This window comes from Gavialis gangeticus, unplaced genomic scaffold, assembly GCF_001723915.1.
Source record: "Gavialis gangeticus isolate Ggan-Ray unplaced genomic scaffold, GavGan_comp1, whole genome shotgun sequence".
Lineage (NCBI taxonomy): Eukaryota > Metazoa > Chordata > Crocodylia > Gavialidae > Gavialis > Gavialis gangeticus.
Genome location: NW_017729032.1, coordinates 240574322 through 240574977, shown reverse-complemented (window position 1 = coordinate 240574977; position 656 = coordinate 240574322). Strand labels below are relative to the sequence as shown.

The following is a 656-nucleotide window of genomic DNA, read 5'->3' as shown; positions in this document are numbered from 1 at the left end:
CAGCGCCGCGCCCGCGCCCGGCCTGCAGCGTCTGCTGCAGCGCGACCCCTACCTGGCCCCCTTCGAGCAGGATTTCCAGCGCAGGTACCAACCCACCTCCCCCCGCGACGCCCCCCTGCCCCCGCGCGCTCTTCGCTTCAGCGCTGCCCTGGGCGGCTCCGCTCCTCCCCCGCTGAGGCTCGCGCAGGGGCTGCTGGGAAGGGCCAGGGGCCGAGCGCTGCCCTGAGCGGGAGCCGGCCGCGGTCTTGGGGGCGACCTCCCTGGCCAGCCCTTTGGAGTCCGCTAGCCTGGCAGCTGTATGCTCTGGCCTCTGAGGGACAAATCGCTCTCTGCCCTGGCCCCTGGTGTCTGAAAGGGCCCTGGGGCATCGTGGCATACGTCAGGCTGGGCGCGCACACGCACATCTCCAAAGCAGTGGTGGTGCGGATCTGTGGTGAATTATGCAGGAAGCCGAGACGGGCCCGCCTGTGCAAAGGAAGGCCGGCCCCACGCAGAGTTAATTTTTGTGCACTTCTGTGGTGAATGGTGCAATAAACTCTGACCCCCTACCGCTCACTTGAAATAATTGCCGTGTGGGAAAGAGACCTCTCCAGCTTTAAAAAGAGCTGGCTAGCTCTCGAGTTAGTGCTTGAAAATGCGTTGCAACTCTGCAGCTA

General features: G+C 64.6%; 1 long non-coding RNA gene across 1 annotated transcript in view; it reads right to left on the bottom strand.

The window, feature by feature from the left end:
• Positions 1-126, bottom strand: part of LOC109303393 — a 12088-nt gene extending 11962 nt beyond the window's left edge. Inside the window, exon 1 of the long non-coding RNA XR_002099089.1 lies at positions 53-126. This is a non-coding gene — a long non-coding RNA (uncharacterized LOC109303393). The remainder of the gene's footprint in view (positions 1-52) is intronic.
• Between the last annotated feature and the right edge of the window lie 530 nt (positions 127-656).